Genomic DNA, 17,261 nt, shown 5'->3' on the forward strand with positions numbered 1-17,261 from the left:
TTTATAATTTGTTTTGATTTATTCTTATTTTATTAATAATAAATAGACCGTTTGTCCGTTTAATACGAAACGAACGCGTCTATACACAGAAAAAAATTTTGCTTTAATTAAAGATACTTTCGAGACCAAAATTCTTTTTTTCGAAAGGTCACTTATTTTACGAGTCATTCTGAGTCGATTATTGATCGATAAATCGTATTTTTTACCCGATTTCAGTTTTAAACATACTGAGTCGAACCTTTTGATGAACCGAGGTATATGTTATATGAATTATGTGATATGTGGATTATGTGTTTATATGCTATGTGAATTACGTGTGTACGTGGGTCAAGAGTCCTGTGTTTGACTGTTTTCCTTATGTGTGGGCTATCGTATGGGTAGACGATAGGATTTTGACGCGCAGTTCGTCGAGTAATTATCGTTTAGACGATTAAAATTGTATCTTGTAATTATAGATACGGATCATTCGTGTTGATCAGGACAAGGAGTTGGATAAAGGGTGCGATGGAATGGTATGGATATCTGGCTTCTAGCAATCGCAGGAGCAGCATATCAGTAAAGTGTTGAAAAGAAAGACGGTGATTTCTTGAGATTCTAGACTGGGATAATTGCGTTTCTATGAGTATGACTAACTGCTAAATCTCAAAGGCAAGTATCCCTATCATCACTTATTGTCCAAGTGATATTTATTTTAAATCTTCTTATGCAAGTATTGATTTCCCTATTCTCTGTTCGGAATAGATAAATATTTTACATATCGCTGAATTAAATGATTCTGTTTATGCAAGTACTCTTCTGCTATTCTATATTCAGAATAGCTAAGTGATTTTACTTATCAAATCACTACATTTATAAATATTTTGGACTTTGAGAAAAATGATTTGGTTGCGAATATTCCTACCCAAGAAAATGGGAGAATAAAATTATTTTGGGTGTCAATTATTATGACCCATTTTCAATAAAAGGTTTTAAGATTGGATCAAATTACGTAAGTGACTGGGATGGACGGTCCAGCGGAGGGCTATTTCTAAGTGTCATATGAAATATTATGACACAATTTTTGCCACAGGCAGGTATATTGCCTTTTTATTTGAGTACTCGTGTTTTAGGGACATGTTTTTACGAATCATGACCTAGTGCTATCACACGGGCTGATCAGCATGTGATAGTACGTCCGTCGGAGAATGATCCCAATCTAAATTATCATATCCTTTTTGGTATTCATAGAATAAATGATTTATCAACTGCTCATGTTCTGGATAAAAGGTAAAATGTCATATTTATTCAGTTTCTGCTTGATGTGGATATTTAGGTTGTTGTTAAATATCAAATGTGGTATTAGCATAGATGATTAATATTGACTTCAGTATGGGATGTTGTGAGCATCAAAATTCATATTGATATCTAATTTGATATGACAACAACATGAGTATTAATATCAAGAGTTCGGTTTTAAATAAAGTCTATGATGCAATCCATAATCATTCTTGTTATTGTTGTTTACGATATTTCCGTAAACACTATTTTACGAGTTTTATTCTCATCAAGATTCAGAGTATTGTTGAAGCATTTCGCTCGAAAATATTGTTAGGTCACACAACACTGTAGAAGGGGATTGAATACAGTGTTTAATATAATTAAATCGATTTCAAACACAAGTAACAGTAAACAGATATATTCAATTTAACAAACTCTGTTACAATGGAACTGTTCTCTCTCAGTGATGAACAAATATCATGAGAGCTGCTAGGTTACAATATATGATCTTCTCGATAATGATAACACATATAGTGTAAGCCTATGTCTATGTTTATATAGTACACAGTTACAAGATAACTTCTAATTGATATGGAATATAATTATGTCTCCTAAAATATATCAGTCGGATATCTTATACAATTCTTTCAGTCCTCTAACTCTTTCCATGCATATCATCTTTTGTATTAGTCTCGATCTTCTTTCCAGTAAATCAGCTTCCTTCCTTAACTGTAAGTCCTCCCGTACTTAAGTTTTGATATTTATCTTCTGATAACCTAAATTCTGATATCCTTAAGTTCTGACTTCCAGTAAGTACTGATTCGAGTAAGTACTGATATTTCCTGTTTGTTAAGATCTGAAAACTAAACATGAAACATATTAGACATGACATCTCAAATATATCTAACAATCTCCCCCAACTTGTAAATTTTGCAAAATATACAAGTTAATAGATTTTATGATGTCAAAAACATTTAAGTTCAAATACAATAAGAGTTTAATAAGACTATTAACTACAACTTACAGTCCTTGTAGCTTTATCAGCATCACTGGATCATTCTGAATCCATAATGATTCTTAACAAAATCTTTTACCAGCTTATCTTTAGCTTTTCTCAGAACTTCAACTAACTGTGCTTTGAACTGCATCAGTTCTTCATCTTTACTGTCACCAATTTGATAAATGGCTGTTCTGAGAGCTTGAATTGATGTTCTTTCAAGTCCAATACCAAGTCTGATAACTCTAGGATGTGAAGAGTTTTCATTATAACATAAGCATCTTCCTTTCAGAATAACTTCCACTTTAGCAGAGTTCTTCAGCATAGGAATTTCTCTTCCATCATCTTCAGTAATCATTGGTATATACTGAGAAGTCTTTGTACCAGAGATTCTAAATAGATCTCTTATAGCCTTCAAAATGTATTCTGACCATCTTCTTGTAACATCAGATTTTACTTCCAAAAGATAGTGAATATGTTGAAGCTCTCTGACAGACTTTTTTAGCACATCAGTATCATCTAGTCTGTAAATTAATCCATCATTGAGAAATAAGATCAATTTCTCCTTTAGATTATCCTTATCATGAGCATCTATCACAATTTGAGCAGACAACACTTTGTCAAGGTGCTTTTGTTTGATTTGTTTATATGGTTTGTCTGTCAACATGAAAGGATCTCTTAGAGTAACTTTTACTCCTGTTTGTATCTTCTCTTCATCAGAACCTAATCCAGCTCTATCTCTAGGTTGCTTGGCTCTCAACCCAAATGTTGCGAGTTATTTAATCATAAGATTGGATTTTGGTTCAACTGGAGTAGATTTCTTCCATAACAGCTTCTTCTTATCAGCAATTGTCATCTTTTTCAAATCAACTTGATCAGAATTTGCTGTTTCTTTTATAACTTGCTGTTCTTCATTCTGAACAACTTGAGAAGTGTCAGAGGTTGTTTTAGATTCTTCAATTATCTTTCTTCTCTTCATAATTTGAACAGTTTCATCTTCTATCAAATCATCATCATGTATTGTAGTTTGATAGACTGGAATGGAAGAACTTATCTTTTTCTCAATCTTTAAAGGTTCACCAACCTTTTCTTTTCCTTTTGACTTAGGTTCAATCTCAGTTTGTGATCTAGTCTTGGACTTTGAAGTCTTAGAATTTGACTTTTCCCTGATCACAATGCCTTTTTCCTTAGGCCTTGGAGGTTTATTTGCATCAGAAGCTTTAGACTTAAGATTTGTCTTCTCAGCTGCAAATCTAGCTTCTTCCTCCTTCAGAGTTTCCAAATCCATTCCTGAATTTTGTTTCAGAAATAATCTTCTAGCTATCTCCTCATCAAGTGTCTGGATTTTAGGATCTTTGTAATAAACAGTATTCTACTTCCCTTTTAGCTTCAGAGTTTGTGAAAACTTCTGAGAGTCTTTAGATCCTGACTGAATCAAAATATCAGAACTTGACATCAGACTTTGTTTATCAGAACTTGACTTGTTCTGTGTAGAAGACTTGCTAACATCAGAAATTACTTTATGTGAAGATTTTACTTGAACTTTTGGTTGACCTCTGCTCTTATCAGAGATTCCCTGGTCATCATCTTTATCATCCTTTTTCTTCAGTATTTGAGTAGGTGAGCATTTGGACTTAACTACTTTCTCCCCCTTTTTGGCATCATCAGGAAGTAAGAGAGAGAGAGAGAGAGAGAGAGAGAGAGAGAGAGAGAGAGAGAGAGAGAGAAAGTTCAACTGAAGATTGAATTTCATCCATTTGAGCTTTCTAAGAAGCTTGGTTAGCCAGAACCTCATCAATTTGGGCCTGTTGCTTCTCTTGAATCTTCTCAATGGCTTCAACTTTCTCAAGAGTATGTCTGATATACCTATTCTTTTCAAGCTTGATATGTAGATCTAGCTTAACAGCATGTTCCTTTAGTGTATCAACCTTTTCATGAGTAGAAGAATGTAGACCTTGAAGATGTTTGGTAGACAGAGCTGTGATCTTGAGTTGTCTTGAAATCAGCATTTGTGAGCAACTCATCAGCTTTTGCAATATGCTCTGTCAGAATTTTAGGGCTTGGAATAAAATCTAATTCATTCAACTTCTTGGTCCACTCCACACCTCTGTGAGTATCCTCCCAAGGAATAGGTGCTTCCTTTTCAACAAATTTCTTCACCAATGCTTCCTAGCCTAGTATGGGAACTGGAGTCTCAACGGAAACATTGTCTTCAGAACTTGAGGAAGACTCATTATGTTCTGATAGCACAATAGTGTGTGAAGCAACTGGAGATTCAGGAATAACATTATCTAAATTCTGAGCATCAGAATTTATCTCCAGAGCTGGTGTGGTTGGTGTAGATGGTCTCTCAGCATCTAAGATTGGAGAGTTGACTGTAGATGGCTGAGCTTTTGTAGATGGAGCTTCCAGATAAAGAACATTTGGTATATTCAAATTGTGAATATCTATATCAGAGTTTTTAGTTTGTTCTTTAGCATTATCTGTAGCTTTAATAGGAGAGACAGAAGGTGTTGACACAGTATCCTGAGCTTGAGTAGGGAATGGCAGAGCTTCAATTACCACAGGTTCTGATGAGATCAGAGATTCCTGATCCCCTTCCTCGACTTCAGTTGAATCCTCAGATATAGGCTTGGCCTTGTACCTTTCTGCCCTTATTTTCTTTAGTCTCCTTTCCAGTGAAGGAGTTGCTTTAGCAGCTTCAGAACTTACAGATTTCCTCTTCAAAGTATCAGAACTTTGAGCTGCAGTTTCTTTCTGAGAAGTAACATTCTCAGCTCCGACTGTCACAGGTTCTGATGCATGAACCTGTGCTACAAGTTCAAATGTAGCTTAGGAGATGTCGATTCAAATTCAACATTTATTTGTCAAATCAGAACAAATGATTAGTAACCACAACTTTAATCAAAACATTCATCAAGAAATACATTTTAAGTGGATGAAGTAAAGATTAATAGGTTGCACTAAGAACATTCACAATCACATAATATGAGATAAACATAAAGTAAATCTTGCAATTAAAAGAAATTTCATTAATATATCAAACGAGTACATTTCATGAAATTTATAGATTGAATGCAAAAATTACAAGAAAGCCCTAGTCTAAGATGGTTAACATCAACAGCCTTAGTCCTAGAAGAAAACCTATTGACTAGTTCCTCCTGCTGCTGACAAAGAGTACTGCAAGACGGACGATCCATTCTTGCTGAAGGAGAGCCTCTCTCCTTTCTTCTTCCAATTGATCAAGATGGATCTGATAGTCCATCGAAAAGAACAAGAGGTCAGTGTGAACCTCTTGTGGAACAGAGTTCCAGATCTCTTCAGGAATGGCGGTGACATGCCACTCATGTTGCCAGTCATCACACCTCAACTCTATATTGAAATTTTTCATAGTTCATGAACAAATTGAAAAGAACCATTTTTGTTTATGAAGAACAAAAATGATGAGAATTAAGAGAGAGAGTGTGAGTTTGTGAGAAAATGAAAGATGATTTGGCTGACATGAATTGTCGGTGTAAATAGTCATCGGAATACCAAGGGACTCGAGACTATTTAACGATTAAGAGTAGAAATAATGATGCCTCATCTCCCTAGACCGATGTGTAATAATAACAGTCAGTAAAAAGTTAAAGCAGGAGTTAATGGGAACTGGAAATAAGTAATAATTACTGTGCACATGCAGTTTTTCAAGACAAACACGTTTACCACTAAACCTTAATGATTATGACTATTTTATCTCACCTAAATATTCTGATTAAATATGACTGTTTCACTTTTTACCACAAATAAGTCAAGTAAAGAATAATGCCATGTTAGCATCAGAGATTCCATCAGGATTTACTATCAGAACTTTAACTTATATCATATTTTAACAGTCATCAGAATATGGCTTTTGTACTCAAAAAGTGAATATCTTTTTCTGTGATTCTTCATACATATACTGACTTGATTCTTCAGAGTTTAATCATCAGAACTTTCATCAGAAATTGTCCTCAGAATTTATGCAAATGACACTTAACTGTTTGTCAAAAACAACTTAATCACCACAGTAATTTTCATCATTCATATGGAGTGAAAGTGTGTGCATTCAGCAGAATATCAGATAAAGATTAAAGTCTGATAAACTTCAGTACATCTTAGAAATAAGGCATAACTAAAAAAAGTACTTAAAATATGTCATCAATCATGAAGTCTACTCAAGAACAAATTTATGCAAGAATCCACCTCAACCATTTGTGCTCATTTTATGCATCTTTTGAAATTCCTTTTTACAGTGGCTTCTCAGTGTAAGTGAGTCACAACTGCTTATCAGAATTTATGATATTATCAGAGTATTTCTCCAGTAATCAGAGAATGTGAAAAGTCACCAAGAAATTTATTTGCTTTTCTAATGCATATTACTTAATACCAGCAATGCACTTGGGTCTTCCCTTCCACATTTTTACTCTAGATCTCAAAGGAGTACCTGACTTTTATTTTCTTTTCTTTTCTTTTCTTTTGATAAGTGAGGCTTATCAGCATTTAGTTCATCCTTAAGATTTACTGACATCAGAATTTGACAGATAAGAAGCAAGAATCTAGTTTGTAACTTGGTAATAAGATACACAAAGTAAACTTGACTAAGCTCAAAATCAGAATTTGCATGTGTTAATGAATTTCCATATAAACAACTAATTCAAACATGAGATTTCTAGTATGTTAAAGACTACTAGGTCAGCATATATCACAGTTATCCTCATTGGATTGAATAGTCACAGAATAATCAAAACACTATCAGAGTTTAAAGATCCACACCAGATAACAATCAGTCTTTAATGAATTTCAATTAAAGCACGGATTATTTTAAAATAAAACAATCTGTAAACACTGATCATAAAGTCTGATGCATGAGAACAAAAACTAAGTAGATTTAGAGAAAGAACCTGAAACCATTCCAAGTTCATTTACCAGTCTTGTAAAAGTAGCTTCGCATAGTGGTTTTGTGAAGATATCTGCTAGTTATTAATCTGTTGGAACAAAATATAATTCCACTGTACCTTCCATCACATGTTCCCTTATAAAATGGTACCTAATGCTGATGTGCTTTGTCATTGAGTGTTGAACTGGATTACCTGTCATAGCAATAGCACTTTGATTATCACAGTAAATAGGTATTTTTGAAAATTCTAACCCATAATCCAGTAACTGATTCTTCATCCAAAGAATCTGTGCACAACAGCTTCCTCAGCAATATATTCTGCTTCTGCAGTTGATATGGAAATTGACTTATGTTTCTTGTTAAACCAAGAAACCAATCTGCCTCCAAGAAATTGGCAGCTTCCACTAGTGCTTTTCCTGTCTATTTTGCATCCTGCAAAATCTGCATCTGAGTAACCTATTAGCTTAAAATCTGATTCTCTAGGATACCAAAATCCCAGATCAGCTGTACCATTAAGGTACTTGAATATTCTTTTCACAGCTATTAAGTGAGGTTCTCTTGGATCAGCCTGAAATCTTGCACAAAGACAGGTAGCATACATGATATCAGGTCTAATTGCAGTTAAATAGAGTAAATAGCCAATCATACCTCTTGTTAGTCCCTTAACAATGTAGCAAGAATTACAGAAGGGGGGTTGAATGGAATTCTTGAACCTTTTTCTTGAAATAAAAATGTTCACCTCGATTATAGATATATTTGTTTTGATTAGCACAATGCGGAATGTAAACTTAATTGAATCAAAACATAAGTAATTAAAAATAAGAGTCTTTAAAAACTTTCTGGTGGATTTAAACAATTCCACCAGAGATATATATAATATATCGAGAGGACTCTGTGTGCAGAAATGCTCACAACTGCTTACAAAATAGAACTACTGAGAATACAGGAAATGCTAAAGATTCTGCTTACAAAGATTCCTCTGTTTTTGTGTTTCTCAGCTATTTCAATTATTTTTCTATTTGTTACTCTCTTGGTTTATATAATACCAAGATTACAAAATCAAAAAGACTGAACAAATATAAAATCTAACAGTCTTAAGCTTTGCTATTTTTCGTCCTCTATTACCCAGTTAATGGGCTTCCACAGTGTGTTTGTATACATCTCGACAGCTGTGTGTCAGCTTTCACTGTTCAACTGTTGTTTGAATTCTTCATATGATCATCCATCGACTTTCAGAACATCCGTTGATGATTTAATTGATCATTCATCGACTGCTATATTAAACATCCGTTGATAGTCATTTGATCATCCGTCGATGGCTTTATTAATCATCCGTCGGTAGCTATTTTGGCACTTGACTCTATATCACTTATGCAGAATTATAAGACATCAATTATGTATAATTAATCAACCTATTCTGCATATCTAGTTAAAGTCAACATGACTTATATGCTACTGCAGATTCTATACAAAGGTGCATACATAACTGTGCTACAAACTTATTATTACATAAGCTACTCACTCGATGGATAATAAGTTAATCATCCGTCGGGACTATAATGAGTTATCCGTCGGGACTATAATTCTTATCCGTCGAGTGCTACATAATTTCACTAAGTAAAATCTACTTAGATGTTTTGTTTATGAAATCATCAAGTACACAACATATGCACAACAATCTCCCCCAATTTATGTCTACTGGAATTATAGCCATAAATTAAGAGATACTTGATGATAATAAAACATCCTGAACATATATCTTTAAAGATAAGTAGATAAACTGAAAGTGCTTCAACTAATTAAAATGAACAAGGTTTGGCTCACAGTCAATTCAAGATGCTCCTCTAGCCTGAGCAGATTTTTCTAGTTCCTTGAAGGTCTGGATCTTCTTCCAAGCTTTCTGTTATTTTCTTCAATTTGATTCTGGAGCTGCCTGTGGAATTCTAGTTCATCGGATTCTGAGAGATCTAGCTTTTCTTGTATTTCCAAGAGAGTCTCATTGCTAGAGATACTCAGTTGGTCTTCTAATCTGAAGAATCTTCTCACACCCTTGTCATCCATGAATTCCATCAGCCAGTAGGGCCTTAGATGCACTCTTCTCCCTGTGTATGGGATGATTAGAGTCTTTGGGAGTGCATCTTTAGCTCTAACACTCCTCAGCTCTTCAATCTTCTTCAATACTAGTCTTCTTGCAGTTACATTGAACCCAAAGTTTTTCTTGAAGGATGAATAGACTTTGATCAACACAGCTTGGCTTTCTTGAAGAATCCTGTGAAGTGGCCACTGAATCTCCCTTCCTCCTTTGTACTTGAATACCAACCTTTCAGGTAGGTTTCTGTATGCATCAATTGCCCTTACTTCATCCAGTTCATCCAGATAAAGGTTTAGATATGAAAATTCTTTGATGTCACACAAGTACATGTAGTCTCCCCTGTTGACCTTGGGTTGAGCTTTAACTACTGACTTGGATTTGAGAGGTGACAGCTTCACTTTCTTGACTGCCCTTGACTTTGTCCTCTTTAGCTTGCTAAGGATTGGTAAGTTGAAGGCAGGAATTGGTATGTTATCCCACTCTATTGGCTCATCCTTTGGCACAATAGGTTCACCATGTATGTTCCTATAGGGATCTACCACCCTTATGTCTTCAAATACCACAGAGGCCTTTGATGCTTGAGTTGTAACTTGAGTGGATTCCTTAGGAAATTGATCTTCCAATTCCTTGTCAACAACATCCAGTTTCCTTTTTGTTCTTCTAGCCAATTCTTTCTTTCTTGGGGATTTCTTCTATTCTTCAATCTTCTTCTTTGATTCAGCAGCTTCAGATGGTTGAGAGGGAATTTGTTGAGAAGAATTCACAGCCTGTAGCTTGGCCAAGATAGCAATCTGTTCTTTCTTTTATTTAGACTTCTTTGCATCTAGAGCAGCTTGCCTCTTTTCCCGCTTTAATCTGGCTTTTTCTTCTTTCTTTGCTTGAGCAAATTGTGGATGTCCAGCTACCACACAAATTTCTATTCCATTTCTGAATATCTTAGCAATTCTCCTTTTTGAAGCTGAATCAGTTGGATCTTTATAGAAGACAATAGATCTTGATAGAAGCTTCTTTTCATCAGGCTTGGGTGTCTCATACACAGTGTCCATAGGGTTCTTCCAAGATGATTTTGGATAATTTGCCCTTGGTTTAAGAATTGTTTCAGCCTTTGTAGATTTGATGCAGGAAGATTGTCCTTTTTCCAGATAGTTCATGCTCATCTCATTCACACTGATTGGCTTGACATGAGAGTGATGGAGGCTGACTGAACTGGCTCCTTGACTAGTTCAAACTTTTTCTGTATCTCCTCATCAATCTTATTCCAGTTGATCAAACTCAACTTTCCTTTTTCAGCAACTTTCAAATTTGTTGTTGCTGCTTTAATTAGATCTATACCATCTGCAACTGTTGGATTGGAGACTGTAATTGAAGGTACAATTACTTTGCTAATTTGTACTTGGAGTTTCTCCCCCTCAGTTGGTCCTTTATCCCCCTTACTTGATTTTTTCTCCCCCTTTTTGTTATCATCAAGTTGAGGAGTTAGGCCTTGTGCTTTAGCCAGTTGCATGAGAAGATTTGTCTGAGTCTGTTGATTTTGAAGAAGGATAGCCACTGAATTCTCAATAACTTGAACTTTGTTTTCCAGCTTGGCTAGCTTCTTTTCAGAGTCTGATTCTCTTATTAATCTTAGTAGTAGATCTTGCATGGTACCATATGGCATTACTGAATCCAGCTTCTCAGAATTGTATGTCTTCAAGTCAGCTATATCTCTTTTTAGTTCATCCACACTCATCTTCATGAGATGTAGAGAGTCTAGGTGAGCTTGAAGAATAGCCTTGGTACCAGCATCTGAAGTCTCCTGAAGGGCCTTTTGAATAGCCACCACTTGCTTGACCAAAGACACATCAAATTATCCTGGTGTAAATTCCTTTGTCCATGCCCATCCAGGTAAATTTAAAACAGAACTTGGGCCTTCATCTCCCCCTAAGTTCATGCTTCCATCCAAAGAAACAGAGTCATCATCATTAGAATTTACTCCATATTCTTCAGATGGCTCACCAGCTTGAGAAGGCATCCTATTGACAGCAGCTTTATCTCTTTGAAGAGATTATGAGGTGTGTACTAGATTCAAGGTCTGTTCTGCCTCCACATTGCCCTGAGCAGCCAACAATTGATAGGCTGACACAGGATGAGTAAAAGTGTCAGCATCCAAGAAAATGTTATCAATTTCAGCTTTGTAATGTTGCTGAAATTGTCTTCCCTTTTCAACATCATCCACAATCATTGACTCACTAGCAATGGCTGGATCCATCCTTATTTCTCCTGTACCTTCCTTTCTCTCATAATCTCTCTTTTGTTGCATCAGGGTCTCACCCTGGCTCCCCATCCTCACACCCTCATCTTCACCTACTAAGGTGGGACTCCTCTCACTCACTTTTGCCAATCCTGAATAAATGGATTGCTGAGATTCACTATTTTCCTCTCCTTTTGCCTGGGAGCAACCCAGCCTCTCACTCAATGCACTCTCCTCTCTCATTCCTAAGAGTGACTGTATTACCACTAAATCTTCTGCACTAGAAATAATTGAAGTTTGAAGTTGTGCAGAGATACTCGACGGATAAGTGATATCCATCGGGTGAGTGGTAAAGCTATCTGACGGATAACTGTTGTTAAGCTTATCCGTCGGGATACAATCACTACTCGATGGATGAGCAATATCCATCGAGAGAGTAGAAATAAATGAGGTGGGAAGAGAAACTATTGTTGACTCTGTGTTGATTGAAGTTATTTGAGGCACAGATGTCACAATAGTATCTGAAAGAATTGGCAAGTGAGCCAACAAATCATCTAAAAGATGATGCTCACTTGCACTAGATTTTGGCTTCCCCAACAGAGTTAAAGAAGGGGAATCAGGAATTGAAGTGTTTATCATATCCACTTCCAGAGAGTTTGTTGGTGAGTATGGTGTTTCAGAGGCTTCTATTATGAGAGATTTTGGCTGTGACTCCACATTTATTGGAGCCACATCAATCTGAATTTGAGAAAGTGCATGGACTGTGTCTTTAGCACCAGTTTGCACTGTATGTGTGCCCTGTGCATCCCCAGTTGTTTTGGATTTCTTCTTTCTTGTGTAAGTTTGGGGTAAGCTTGTGTCCCTAACCCTTTTGGCCTGTGCTCTTGGCTGAGAGCTTTGTTCAATAGCCACATCCTTTTGGGAGGATGCAGCTAGAAGTGAGCTTTTGTCCTTTTTAAGCACTGCAGTTTGTTGGGAAACTGCAGTGTGGCTAGGATGGGATTCACTCAACTCTCTAACCTTATCCTTGGGGTTTCTTTGATGTTCACCCCTTCCCTCACCTAACTGACCCTCCTTCACACTCCCCTCTTTGGCTTTGGTAGATTTTTCAACTGGTACCTTTTGGGAGATACCAGAGGGGGTTTTTTTTGACTTGGATTTAGAAATTGTAGTTGATTTGGCAGCTTTGGTAGGCAACTGTTTGGCCATTGTCACAGTTGTCATAGCTACTCCTGAACTCAAAGAAATTGAGGAGATTGGAATAGTTGAGGGTATGGATGAACTTACCTCACTTACCTGAGGTGTCTACATTACAGGAAAGTAGAACATTGGCACATCCCTATGATGGTTGGCTCTGTTCAAATCTGCAATGATTCTTCTCTATTGAACCCAACAAGCTAATTTGTTGTTTGAGTTCTCAAGTACAATCTCTTGACAAAGATGGTTAGCCAATATCATGAAAAATCTAGCATAATATACATTCTTTCCCCTTTTGGCTAACTCACCTAGTTTAAAACCTAACTCATACAAGACAAGGTCACTGAAATTGTAAAATTTATTTGTGACTAGCATGTAAAGCATGTTAAGCATGGAAATGTTCACAGAATCAAAATTACTGACTTTTCCAGAGAAAACTTTAGTCACAACATCACACATGAAACTCCATTCATTCCTAAGACCTAATCTTCTAATCTCACTTTGCTTTGTAGTAGGAAGTGCATAATGCATGGAATTAAGCATATTGATAATATCAGTGTCAGTGTGTGGTGAAGTTACATTATCATCAGAAATTTTGAAACATGCTTTTATCACATCACTATTGATACAGAACTCATTACCTTTGATAGTTAGAGTGATGGTTTTGTCAGTAGAGTTGTAGATTGCAGTGGTCCACATCTCTTCAACAACTTCACAGTAAATTGTGGGTGATTCAAGCATGGCAAAACTTAACTTGCAGCTCTTCACGAAGTCCATCATCTTGTGATAGTCTTCTGATTGCTGAATACCCTTATTGACCAAAGCAGTGAAGTTGTTCTTCTCATAAATGAACCCAGTCTGAGACATGATCTTTACTACAGGTGCCATTGTTAGAGAATGAAATCTTTGAAGAGAAAGAGGATATTTGCTTGAGAGAGAATAAAATAAAAGCAGTTGAATTTGAGAATGATAAAAGAAAATAATTGGAATGAAATAAGCTTTTATACTTCCTCAAAAACAACGGGTGAAAATAATAAAGAAAAGTAAATTACCCAATAGAAATTGCCTAATATAGCCGTTTAAAAATAAACTGTAAAAATTCCACCCATTATCCGTCGTGTAATGCTTACAAACTGTAAGTATACTCGATGGATAATGTTCAGGGAATCAACGGTTAAGATTTAGACACTTTGACGGATGAGGATATACTGTTATCCGTCGAGTTTTAAAGATTCCAGAAAATTAATTGATTTTTATTTGCACAGAGTATATCGACGGATGACTCAACTCGATGGATAATGGTCATCCGTCGAGATACAAATTTTGACTTAGCCAAAATTTCATCCATGACTAAAAATCAGTTAAATTTCTGGCTACATTTCAACTTGCAAAATAACTCAGATAGATTCAAGAGTAATTAAGCATACCTAACTCACTTACCAACCTAGAAAAGGTGGATTCATCCAGTGGCTTGGTAAATATACCTGCAAGTTGCTTCTTACTTGGAACAAAATGTAACTCTACAGTACCATTCATTACATGTTCCCTTATGAAATGGTACTTGATGTCTATGTGTTTTGTCCTTGAATGTTGCACTGGATTTTCAGTGATGGCAATTGCACTTGTGTTATCACAGAAAATAGGAATCCTCTCAACTTGCAAACCATAGTCTAGCAATTGATTTTTCATCCATAAAATCTGTGCACAACAACTTCCAGCAGCAATATATTCAGCTTCAGCTGTAGAAGTAGAAACTGAATTTTGCTTTTTACTGAACCAGGACACAAGCTTGTTTTCTAGAAATTGACAAGTTCCTGTTGTGCTTTTTCTGTCAATTCTGCAACCTGCATAATCTGCATCTGAATAACCAGTTAGATCAAAACCAGAATCTCTAGGATACCAAATGCCAAGTTTTGGTGTTCCCTTGAGATATCTGAAAATTCTCTTAATAGCTATCAAGTGAGACTCTCTAGGATCAGCCTAAAATCTAGCACATAAACATGTAGCAAACATTATATCTGGCCTACTAGTTGTTAAGTACAGAAGTGAGCCAACCATGCCTCTATAGCTTGAAATATCCACAGACCTTTCAGTAGTGTTTAGTTCTAGCTTAGTTGCAGTGGCCATGGGAGTTTTTGCAGATGTGCAATCCATTAGATCAAACTTCTTTAAAAGATCAAAAATATATTTAGTTTGACTAATGAAGATTCCATCACTAACCTGCTTAACTTGTAAACCAAGAAAGTAAGTTAGTTCTCCCATCATACTCATTTCATACTTACTTTGCATCAGTTTGGCAAACTTTTTACAAAGTTTCTCATCTGTAGAGACAAAAATAATATCATCTACATAAATTTGAATAAGTATGCTAGAGCCATTAACATTTCTGAAAAATAAAGTTTTATCTACAGTACCTCTTGTGAAGTGATTTTCCAAAAGGAACTTTGATAAAGTGCCATATCAGGCTCTAGGTGCTTGCTGCAATCCATAAAGTGCTTTTAGTAGATAATAGACATATTCTGGAAAATTTGGATCTTCAAAGCCAGGAGGTTGACTGACATACACTTCTTCCTTCAAATCTCCATTCAGAAAGGCACTTTTGACATCCATTTGATAGACCTTGAAATTGGCATGGGCTGCATAGGCTAAGAAGATTCTGATGGCTTCAAGTCTTGCAACAGGAGCAAATGTTTCATCAAAATCTATTCCTTCTTGCTGGAAATAGTCTTTAGCAACCAATCTGGCTTTGTTCCTTACTACTATGCCATTTTCATCCATCTTGTTTCTGAATACCCATTTGGTGTCTATTGGATTCTTTCCTTTAGGCTTGGGTACCGGCTTCCAAACTTTATTCCTTTCAAACTGGTTTAGCTCCTCCTGCATAGCTAAAATCCAGTCAGGATCTAACAACGTTTATTCTACCTTCTTTGGTTCTTCCTTTGACAGAAAGCTGCTGTATAGACATTCTTCCTGAGTTGCTCTTCTTGTTTGAACTCTAGAGGAAACATCACCAATAATCAGTTCAAAGGGGTGATCTTTTATCCATTTCCTTGGTTGAGGTAGATTAGCTCTAGATGAAGAGACCTCAATGTTGTCTTGGTGTGTGATTGAGTTTTGATTGCTAGAAACTCCCCCTGAGTTTGTGGATCTTTGATTTGAGAAAGGGGTACTTTCTATGGGTGATCTGCCTTAACTTCCTGCTCCTTTTGATAACCCGCCGGATGGTGAATTTTGAGTACCGACGGATGAGGCAGGTTGTCTACCGACGGATAACACAGATTGTCTTCCGACGGATGAAGCATTTTGTAACTCGACGGATGTTGAGTTTTGTGCTTCATTGGTGGTAGATTTATCTGCATTATCCTTAGACACTATTTCTTGATCACTTTCATCATCACTTCCATCACTGACCATCTCAACATTGTCGAATTTGAGGCTCTCATGGTAATCTCCATCTTTCAGTCCTTCAATCTTTTTATCATCAAACACAACATGTATAGATTCCACAATAATGTTGGTTCTTAGATTGTAGACTTTATATGCTTTACCAACAGCATATCCAACAAAAATTCTTTCATCTGCTTTAGCATCAAACTTCCCATTTTGATCAGTTTGATTTCTCAGAATATAGCATTTACAGCCAAAGACATGAAGAAAGTTTAGAGTTGGCTTCTTGTTCTTGAACAATTAATAAGGAGTCATGCATCTTGCTTGATTAATCAGAGAGATGTTCTGAGTGTAGCATGCAGTGTTTACAGCTTCAGCCCAGAAATATGTTGGTAATTTTGATTCTTCAAGCATTGTCCTTGCAGCTTCAATAAGAGATCTGTTCTTTCTTTCCACTACTCCATTCTGTTGTGGAGTCCTTGCTGCTGAAAACTCATGCAAGATCTCATTTTCCTCACAAAATGCTCTCATGACATAGTTCTTGAACTCAGTTCCATTGTCACTCCTGATTCTTCTAACTTTGAAATCAGGATGATTGTTAACTTGTCTTATGTGATTGATGATGATTTCACTAGCCTCATCTTTAGACTTTAGGAAATATGTCCAAGAGAACTTTGAGAAATCATCTACAATTACTAGGCAAAATATTTTCTTTGAAATTGACAATACATTGACTGGTCCAAATAAATCCATGTGAAGCAGTTGCAGAGGCTCTTCAATTGCTGAATCAAGTTTCTTCCTGAATGATGCTTTGATCTGCTTCCCTTTTTGGCAGGCATCACACAGTACATCCTTTGTAAACTCCACTAGAGGAATGCCTCTTACTAGTTCTTTCTTTACCAGCTCATTCATGGTCTTCAAGTTTAAATGGGATAGCTTCTTGTGCCATAGCCAACTTTCATCTTAACTTGCTTTGCTGAGAAGACAAGTTATAGATTCTGTTTTGGTTGAGTTGAAGTCAGCTAGGTACACATTTCCTCTTCTCACACCAGTGAGAACCACTTTGTTGTTTTGATTATTAGTCACAACACAGGCTTCTTTGTTGAAGGTTACTGAGTTGCCTTTGTCACAAAGCTGGCTGATACTCAACAGATTGTGTTTGAGACCATCCACTAAGGCAACC

The sequence above is a fragment of the Apium graveolens genome, chromosome 8 (genome assembly GCF_009905375.1).
Source record: "Apium graveolens cultivar Ventura chromosome 8, ASM990537v1, whole genome shotgun sequence".
In the NCBI taxonomy this organism is placed as follows: domain Eukaryota; kingdom Viridiplantae; phylum Streptophyta; class Magnoliopsida; order Apiales; family Apiaceae; genus Apium; species Apium graveolens.